This window comes from Pinus tabuliformis, chromosome 8, assembly GCF_031772625.1.
Source record: "Pinus tabuliformis cultivar Carrire ecotype Pingquan chromosome 8, CPIR1, whole genome shotgun sequence".
Lineage (NCBI taxonomy): Eukaryota > Viridiplantae > Streptophyta > Pinopsida > Pinales > Pinaceae > Pinus > Pinus tabuliformis.
Window position 1 is genome coordinate 56,625,659 of NC_142294.1, and position 10,462 is coordinate 56,636,120.

The following is a 10,462-nucleotide window of genomic DNA, read 5'->3' on the forward strand; positions in this document are numbered from 1 at the left end:
GTAATTCCCCCAGTAACATATCCCATTACTTCTTGTTCTGTGAGTATCAAGTCAATTATTTTCTTCCATGCTAGAGAGTTTGATGCCCCAATGAGCTTATTGCTCTCCTTGCAAAAAGAACCCATATGACTTGCAGATTCAGGCATGATGTAATAATATTTTACTTACTTGAGATCAATATTCTCCGTGATGATGTATTCAACCTTCCTTGATGCCTTTAATATTATTGAAGAGTCTTCAACAATGTCTTTAAAAGATGTTTCCTAGGATGCCTCCAATAACAACTTCTAATATCCTCGATACCTTCTTCAAAGATGCCTTTCAAATAGATCTTCTTCAACACTCTTCTTGAAGTCTTATATGCGAGCTTGATGTAGAATTGATCTTCTTAAAGAAAGCTCCTTCCTCGAGTCTTTTCTCAAACGATTCTTCTAATCAAATTCTTCTTGAAGAGCTTCCTTTATCCTTCCCCTTGACTAGTAACCTCTTCTAGTGTCCTTCTGGCTACCTTCCTTGTCCACCTTAGCTCTGATTCCATGTTGGAAAATGGACAGTGGAAACTATTAATTTTATTTTCCTTAAACTTAATATTTGCTTGTGAACTTATTAGATTTCTTATGTTCTTTTAGTTATATCTTTCATTAGACAAATATTAAGAACATAAACTGCAATAATAAAGTACACAAATATTAGGCTCTTAGTCATGGAAAAACCCATTTAAGGGGAAAACTTGAAAACTCTTATTTTCTTATAATCCGCTTCAAATGAGATACAAAGACCCAAATCCTAGACCAAGTCCTTCTCTTAGTACCAAGCCATCCCATCCTCAAGTCCTTCCAGATTCTGCACTAAACTACTACACACTGCAACTTTGACCTGACAGCTTCAATATTACAACTCATCCTGCAAATTCGACCCTACAATTGCGGCCTTGCAACTTCCTCAGAAACCTAATCCATCCTCCTCCTGAAACCTTCCTAGAGAAAGACAACTCTTCCCAAGGTCAATGAAATCTAGACAAAGTATTCTCTCTTCCAGCTACAAGTTACTACACTTCGTCCTCCTACAACTTCGGCCTCTTCCTACAACCCAAAAACCCTATAATTTCACACGTGTGAGAGAGATAGAGCCCAAAATCAAGAGATTTCGTCCTTCCAACTTCTTCTTGACTTTCGCTCTTCTTCTTCTTGCTTCCTAGCTACATATCGAACTCTTTCTAGATAGATCAAACTTGTGAGTGAGTGTGTCTCAAATGAGGTCAAACTACTCCTTTAAGTAGCCTTCTCAAGGGGTCAAATTCCCTTCTTTAGGCCGACTTGTACTTTAGGGCTTCCAGGATCTAACAAACCATAGAGGCATGAAGAACATGCTTTTACCTAAAAGACCATCAATAATAAGCATGAAGCCCATGCTTTAATAATAATAAATTTTCTTTTCTTTTCTTGTTTGTTACATAGGATACTTATTGAAATGCGTACAACAATTATGAAAACTGAAACTAGTTATATTTCTCAACAAAAGGTCCCTAAGTTAGTGCTTTATGTATTGTACTACTATTTCAAAAGAGACATCTTTTTCTACTTGCCAGACCCTATTGTCGATGAAATATCCTTGTAGCTAGCGAATTTGTTTAAGACTCACATATTTTTTCTTGAGAACCTACTTAGTAATAACCCTGATCTTGTGTCATACCTTCCATGCCATGCCTCACAAAAATAATTTGAATCGAGACACAAATTCAATACAATTATCGGACACAATATTATGGAAACATAAGGCCCCTTTCCATTTTCATCAAGTGCAAGAATCCTGTGTCAAAGAAGTTAATTTTATGGTTACTCAGTGAGATCTCAACAAAATCTCAACCTAAAAAGAGGCTTTCCTTTGGGGAAAGGGAATACATGAGGAAAGGGAAGAAAATACCCTGGTTCAAATCTATGGATTCCAGGAGAAACCCCTACTGCTACCAAAATTTGTGTTGGACAAATACTTTTTCGCCAAAATATGAAGACAATACCATCCATGGTTAATCTTGCTCGAGATAAAGAAGGAAGAAACAAATCATACATGTACCTTTTATTATGGGAGAAGTAACTGTGAGAAATGCGGCTCATCTAGCTGAATTTTTTGAATCCTTAAATATTTTCAATTTAACTGAAGTCGAGGCCATTCAAGGATTTGACCCAAAAGGCATCTTTTCAAAACACCTGGCCATAGTTAGATATGATAATATATTTACAAGAATTATTGAGGAAAGTGGAGAAAGCCACATTGTCCCATAAAGAGAAAAATAAATACCTACCCTTATTGAATAAGTTTTTATAGAAACCAACACTAGTTTGGGAGGAAAGAACAAAGAAAGAGGTAGAAATCTGAAAAATGTCCCACTAAATTCGACACCTTAGGCTCACTCGATTTCATCTTCAAGTCATAGGAGGAAGGATATCAATGTGATTGGGAGAAAGAATAATGATAGGCCCCTAAGTTGAGGAGATGGAGAGGAGCCACCTCCCCATGTGATCCTAGAAAGATCACAGATTGTCGACTTATCAAAGAGAAAGAATTCTAAGGAGGCTCAACTTGTGGAGGAGCTCGTCGACATGGAAGTCAATAGCACCATGCTACCTGACTGGGTTGCAACTCACATAGCTGAAATCCAATGGATGATTGAAGAAATTGTAGAGGAGATTATCACCTTTGATGGCCACTCGTTAACCATGCAAAATGCATGCTATGATAGAACCAATAAAAAGCTACATGTGGAAAAGGTAAAGATTCAAAATAAAAATGTTACTGGTAAGTTAATGACAAAAGTTGACATTTTTGAAATAGGAGCTATTGGACTTCTAAAGTTGCACCAAAATACAAGTAAAGCCCTAGCACACTATGTCACATATAAAGAAGCAGATAATTTAAGATTAAAGAAAAGAATAAATGAACTTGAAGAAACTCTCAATCTGACTCCTCTGTTCATGACCCCTTTGGCCATCCAAGCACACAGCGCAATGGTAACTACACCTGACACACCCCATTGAGTACATACAATGGCACGCCTTTTAACTAGAATTTGTTCTTATATTGTGATTAATATCAACAAAAGTATGGGTATTATTGAGGAAATATGGGAAATCACTTTATAGTTGAGGAATTTATCACAAAGAATTCGCTTATTCGTTGAGCATATAAAAATAAACTTTGAAAATGGCTGACATTTTATTAATAATGAATTATCAAATTTTGTATATAAAGCCAATTTACTTAGTGAATTTCAAAGAAAAGAGTAAAGTATCATGGGGCCTAAGAGAATTAGGCAGATCAAAGCTAGTTGGTATGCCTAGACCAAAATGTTAGAAGAGGCTATTGCTGATTGTTTGAATATCAATGATAAAAAAAAGTATTGCTTTTCTTAAGGCTATTAAAGTTGTAGAGGACCTCTAGGGCCCACAAATTATTAGAGACTCTATGTTGTTCCCCCAAGATATACAAAAGAAGAGTTAAAGGTTATCAAGACTTGATGGGTTTTGAATTTGACAACTTAACATATTTCCCTAAAGTCAAAATCAAGAAATGGTTAGTCACATTTATAAACAACAATGAGAATCAATCAACTACAACTGAAAAGCTACAAGTGGATACCCGAGACATTGAGTAGGAAATTTTCGATTTACATGTCAAACATGATATAACAATTCCTCCAATGAAAGAGGACATCAAAGAATGGTTGAAGCAATCATTGTTAATCCTCAATAACGGTCAAACAATTAGATTAATGGCCATCTTTTTCAGCCATAAAGAACATTTCTTCGACATCATACATAGAGAGGTTCTCCCACATCGTTTTGTGAGTATTCTAAACCTTTAAAGCAATTCCCCTCCTTCCCAGTCTTTGGTCATCTTGAACTTTCTTAATTGTTCTATACGTCATTTAAGCAGAGGTCCCCTACATTTCTTTCTTTCTTTCTTCAAGGTATCTTTAATATTTATTGGTTTATGAGAGCCCAATCCCAGTCCCTATGGAATGAATACATTTACTCTTATGATTTTAAGTATTAGGATTTTGAAGAGTGCTTTAGGAACCCGACTTTTCCTCCCCAAAAAAATCCTTTGAATTTGTAAAACTATTTTTTTTACTCTCGTAGAGAGCTCCCTTTAGGAAAGCACTTCATTTGTGATTTTGAGACTTGTTTTAAAGCAATATGAATCTCGTGGATGTTTTCCTACACCCTTTTTGAATTAGATGAATGGAATTATTCTATATCTCTCTGAATGTCTGTACCATTATGCCTTTATCTTTATATATTGTCTTCACAATGATAAATATAATGGATATGATCAATTATAATTTGTATATTTACTTTTGTTATGGGTTCTTTTGATCACATCTGGTCCACTCATAGGTGCATGATATGAGCGTTATACTAATTCTTAGAATATATTGAAAAGTCTGTGTGCACTAAAAGAGGAGTATCACCTCTTTAAAACCATAGGGGGACCTGTATCCAGTCCCTAAGAGGTTGACTTTTTCTTGAAGGGAAAAAAGATCAACAAGCCCATAAAACTAGTTAGTCTATTAACATATGAAAATATAATTTATGTGTCTTTGACAATAAAAAAAGTAGACATAGATGTGCAAGTTAGTGAATTTTCCTGATTCTAAGGAAACTTGATTTTAGTGTACATTTTATACCATTTCTAGATATATAGATCTAGAAATTGACATTTACATTGAAATCAATGCATTGATTTTATTGTACATGTATTGATAGAGTACTCTCAGGAAGAATAGGTGACATCAATGTATGCAAACAATTTGATGGAGTTTGAATCCCAACAACATGAATTATAATACAAAAATGTCATTATTTTGAACATAATCTTCCAATAAGATTCACTTGGTCACACAAATTAACAACATTGTAATCGACATATAGAGGGAGTGAAAAGGAAGACAAAAACCTTTTGCAGTCACAATCGTATCAAATCTCATGAATACTTGTTAGTCTATTAATGTATTAAAATATCATTTGTTTCTTTGACAATAAAAAAGTAGATATAGTTATGAAAGACAATGAATATATGTAATTTGAAGAAAAATTGATTTTTGTGCCTAGAGGTGCTCTCTAACCCAGTATAGTAGAGATGTAATGTAATGTTTAACATTTTAACTAAGTCAAATTACATCAAAATAAAAATAAAATTGAATAAAAATATTAATGTAATGTAAACATTTTAACTCAGTCAAAATAAAATAAAAATAAAAACAAAAATAACCCTATAAAAATTAAATAAAAATAAATATGGCCCATGGTGTTGGCTAAATAAAAATAAAAATAAAAACAAAAATAACCCTATAAAAATTAAATAAAAATAAATATGGCCCATGGTGTTAGCTCATGGTATTGACAACCTATGGTATTGGCCCAAGATATTCATGTGGAATGTAGCCTATTTAAAAGGGGGAATTAAACCAGCCTAGATCTATCTTAATTCTAGATCTACCAAGCCGAGAGAGATCAAATCTCTTGATATGCAAGCCTCTTTTAGAGTGAAAAGAGATTTGGTCCCTCTTAGTGCTTGGTAAATCCAGAGTTAAGATGGAAATGCATTGATTTATGTGTACATTTCTCATCATGTCAATGCATTGAAAATTGAATAGAAATTGAAATACAAAAACATACACAAATAAATGCACTGCTTTCAATCTATATTTTCATAATTTCTAGATCAACGTAACTAAAAATTGACATGTACATTAAAATCAATGTGTTAGAAATTGAATAAAAAGAGAAATTGAAATGGAAATTAACATAGGAATTGACATAGAAATTTAAATTGAAATAAATATAGAAATTAAAAGTAAAAGTGAAATTGAATTGACATGTATAGTGAAATCAATGTGCTAGAAATTGACATGTACACTAAAATAGACGTGTTAACATGTACACTAAAATAGACGTGTTAGAAATTGAAACACATTCATGTATACATGAATAGATTTCAATGTAAAATTTTCATTATTCAACATTGTTACTTTATTTCTATTAGACTTATTCTTGGTGTAATTCTTGAAATATGCTTATGAATAATAATCCTTAGTTTCTCAACAAATTGAAAAAACTAAGTGAATTTAAAATGATCATATTCATCTCAATCATATACTTAAACATAATTTTTATCCTTTACAAAGTACATCATGGTAAAAAAACTAAAAACTATAGATTGACACTGATCCTTGTCAAGTAGAATGAGCTTAATCATTTTATTATTATTATTCATTGTCTCCATCACTAAACATTATTACTTTCTTATCGAAATTTCAAAGTATCATATTCATCTAAACCATATACATATACATAATATTGTTCATCTAAAAATTCCATGCTATTGCTAGTGACTTAAATCGGCTTAAATCCATCTTAACTCTGTACCTATCATGCACCTAGAAGGATCAAAGTCATCGAAGTGCAAATCTTTTCTCAAGTTTTACACTTCAATTCATAATGATGTAAATTCCAGAGTATCATATTCATCTAAACCATATGCATATACATAATGTTGTTCATCTAAAAATTCCATGCTATTGCTCGTGACTTAAATCAACTTAAATCCATCTTAACTCTGTATCTATCATGCACCTAGAAGGATCAAAGCCATCGAGGTGCAAATCTTTTCTCAAGTTTTACACTTTAAAAGAGAATTTGCACCTTAAAGGATTTGATTCCTTTCAATACATCATAGATTTGAAGTTAACATTATATATTTGACGTCTAACTAATTTATATTCTTAGATTAAATATTATAATTATCATTAATATAAAAAAATTAATAAAATATTCTTGTTATCCACATTTATGTATTTTTTTATGCTTTGTAAATCTTTGATTTAAATTTAATTAGATAAATTATTTATTAATAAAATATTGTAAACTAATGACTCTTTAATAGTGTGTTTTGTGAATATCTATATTATTACGAGGCATGTTGTGGAAATAATTATAAATACCCAGAAAAAATTAATTAGGTAATAATAATGATTTTAAGTTTTTGAATGTAATGACCAAAATTATGTTCATAGTTATGGAGTACTAAATAAATGATTTGTTTTTTCTTCTCACTATAATAAATGTTTTTTATAATATGATTTTTTTTTTCCAAAAATAAAATTTATTATATATATGGAAAAATTATAAAAACCTTTATTCTATATGAGAAAAATTTAAAAAATATTATTTTTAATAAATTATATAAATTTTATCTATCAAAATTTTCAATAAAATTTATAAAATTTCCCAGCACTCTATTTTTTTCAACAACATTTCTTACAAGTACTGAAAACTAGCCCATTTCTAATGCAACTAACTCCTTGCTCTCCCATGAAAAAGAGTTTGCATAAAGAATGATCCTGCCTCCAGTTTATTTACGTTTTTGTCAAATTAATTTTCAGAATCATTATAATAATTTAAAAGAAAGAAGGATGAGTTTGCATAAAGAATGATCCTGCCTTCAGTTTAAATTTATTTTTATAGTTATTATAATAATTTAAACGAAAGAAGGATCGGTACGTGTGAGAAGATCGTCTTTGTCAAATTATTTTTTATAGTTATTACAATAATTTAAATGAAAGAAGGATCGGTAAGTGTAAGAAAATCTTATTAAATTTAGAAGAGAAAATGAAAACTAACTTTGAAATATCTACATACAGTCAAGTTGATGAGGCCTATGTCCACACACATAGCGCTCAGCTATCATTTCATCTCCATTAATTACCACATGTTCCGACCTCTCTCATATCGGCGAGCCATAAATCCCATATTATCGGGTTATAAATGAACCGTGGGTGTATATGTTAATCATTTGATTTCGGCTAGTAAAATCGAGATGTTGTATATGTCTATCGTTTGATTTCAGCTTTAGCAAAATCAAACGGTGAGCATATACACCTGCCATTCATTTATGGCCCGATAAAACAATGAATATATATACTTGCCGTTCATTTATGACCTGATAGCATAGGATTTATTAGTTGCCTCTCATATCAGTCCTCAAATGTACATGGCCCGATAAAACAATGAATATATATAATTGCCGTTCATTTATGACCTGATAGCATAGGATTTATTAGTTGCCTCTCATATCAGTCCTCAAATGTACTTAGAGGATAAAGGACAACCCCATCTTATTCACATATTGGAATTAACCAGTGTCCCATTTATTGAAATCCTCATTTAAGTTTGTTGTCGACGAGGTCGGATAATGAAGTAATCCAAGGTAGGAATTTGCAACGACTCTTGGAGGATCATCAAACAACCTATTTTTCACCAGGAAATTGTTTGTCTTTGTCTAGTTTGTTCCTTGGAAATTTGGCTTGCATGCTATAATATTTTGGTGTTGTTAACAAATATCTACTACGTGTTATTTGGTTTTTAGAATGTGTTTAGGTTCTAGTTCCTGGAATTTTACTACGGGTGCTTTGGTTTTTAGAATGTGTTTCGGTTCTAGTTCCTGGAATTTGTCATGATGTTTTGGCTTTGAGGGTGGTTTTTATGTAGTCTTTTGTTTTTTCGTTCTTTCTTGGAATTTATCTTATCTCGTTCGTTCTTTGAGTTTCATTCGTATTCAGATTCTATTATTATGTGGTCTAGTTTTTAAATGTTAAGGATATGAATTTCTGGTTTTATTCAAGATTTTGGATTTTTTTGATCATTTTAAGTCTGGTTTTAGAAATTTATAAAAATATAGTGTTCTAATTACACCGTAAGGGCGTTCCTTTGTTCAACCGTTGAATGATTCGCTGTAACAACTTGTATGGCATGCAGTATGCACCTGTCTACCGCCAACACTCGTCATACGTCGCCTCAAACCCCTTCGGACAGGAATTTGAGAGAAGAGTTCCAAGATGCGGCCACAGGTGGTATCCAGAGTTTAACCATGGGTTCCCTAGACCACAGTTTCTTGGTGAGCGAGTCTGAGGCTGTTAAGAATTTTCATTGTGGGATTAAGGGCAAGGGCATGGCTGTCCCCTTCAGGAATGGGAAACTGGGGAGCCGGGGTTCTTCTTGTTTTTCTACTCTCAAGTAAGCGTTGCCAATGAGGGCGGAGACCAACATGCTTCCTATGAGCCCTGCAAATGAGGGAAGGCCTCATGCCACCGGTATTTACCAGCTTGATATCGAGACTGGCAGGGTCGTAACAGAATGAAAATTCCAGAAAGATGGAACCCCTATTACAATGAGGTATGTCACCAACAATAGCAAGAGTTCCCAGCTGGATGCCTCTTGAGTCCACCTTCTTAGGTCTCGATGACAACAGGCTCTGCAGGTGGGACATGAGAGTCAGGCATGACAATGTTCAGGATATTGTCAGCCCTGTGTTGAATTAGGAGGGTCGGCATCAGTTCTCCAGAGGGACAAATTTCCAGTGCTTTGCCTCAACCGGTGATGGGCGTGTGGTGGTCGGTTCTGGTGATCGGAAGATCTGCCTCTATGGAAAGACTTCCATGAGAATGGTCAGAAGGGGATGGAAGGTGAAGACGGGTTTCAGTGGTAGGATGGGGAATAAGATTGCAGCTCCAAGGTTGCTCAAGCGAACTCCGGTCCATTCGCATCTTGCAGGAAAGAAGAACAAATTCCACGGTGGCCAGTTCTCTGGGGTAAGTAACATAGCCCCATCTGCTTAGCATTTTAGCTTTCAAATGTTTATTACTACCAGGGTTTCTTTCCCTTTACCATGGACGATAAGAGAGCAAGGTTTCCTAGTTCTGTGCTGTCATTCCCCCAGGATCATATAGCTGGATCCACCCAGCCCCAGTTGGTCCCTTGAGGATATCTTCTGCCAAAAGATCGCCCATTTCACAGTGATTGATAATAACGAGCCCATACCTTGGTCCCCTCCCTCTCCCTCAGTCACTGGGACCTGAAGAACCCTCTCCTGTGCAGCCACAAGATCCTCAGTCTCTGGTTCTCCAGGTTACGGAGAGTGGAAAGCAGGAGCGGCATCTTGTTGCTAGTGTTGGTAATTTTAACTGTCATCTGGAACTTCAAACAAGTAAAAAACAGTAATCACGAGTGCTACAAGAGCCAAGAGGGACTGAAAAACTGCTACTGTTACAAGGTTGTTCCAAAAGATGAATCCATTGTAGATAGCAGATTCATGCATGACAAGTTTGCTATTACAGATAACCCAGAGGCTCCACTGGTTGTTGCAACACTCAAGAAAGTTAGCTCTTTCAGCATAGCAACCGGGCAATAATACCAATCTTTTCATTCGTATTTTAGGACCTTTGGTCCGTTATTTCTCCCGTATCTTCTTCACAATGACAAACAACTTCTTTTTTGGAACATTTGCGCACATTTCCTTGTCACAAACATTGTTAATTATTAGGTCACTGTCATGTGCCTAAAATATGTTCTTTGGTTCACGATGACTGGTGAATTATTATAACATTTGTTCTTGACCATACGTA

The 10,462-nt window shown here is 34.1% G+C and overlaps 1 pseudogene across 1 annotated transcript; it reads left to right on the plus strand.

Annotated features, from left to right (window-relative positions):
• Positions 1-8,121: 8,121 nt before the first annotated feature.
• On the plus strand, positions 8,122-10,462 carry LOC149234123 (protein CYPRO4 pseudogene; annotated as a pseudogene). The gene is made up of 2 exons (XR_016246071.1): positions 8,122-8,268; positions 8,817-10,462. The product of XR_016246071.1 is annotated as a protein CYPRO4 pseudogene (transcript).